We start from the raw sequence: 265 nt of genomic DNA on the forward strand, positions 1-265 counted from the left end.
GGGGGGGGGGGTGATAAGGACACATTTGTAATACCTTAACTAATAATAAAAAAAAGAAAAAAGAAAAAACAAACAAAAAAAACAAATCATTGTGTCTCTTTCACATAGATGTTTCTCTCTCTGTGTTTCCCCCCTCTCTCCCACTCTCTCTAAAAATCAATGAAAAAATATTCTCAAATGAGAATTTAGAGAGAGAGAGAGAGAGAAAGAGAGAATAAATCTCATCTTATTTTGGTATATTAGACTACAACCCTCCAAACTATCT

The sequence above is a fragment of the Myotis davidii genome, unplaced genomic scaffold, assembly GCF_000327345.1.
Source record: "Myotis davidii unplaced genomic scaffold, ASM32734v1 scaffold16, whole genome shotgun sequence".
Lineage (NCBI taxonomy): Eukaryota > Metazoa > Chordata > Mammalia > Chiroptera > Vespertilionidae > Myotis > Myotis davidii.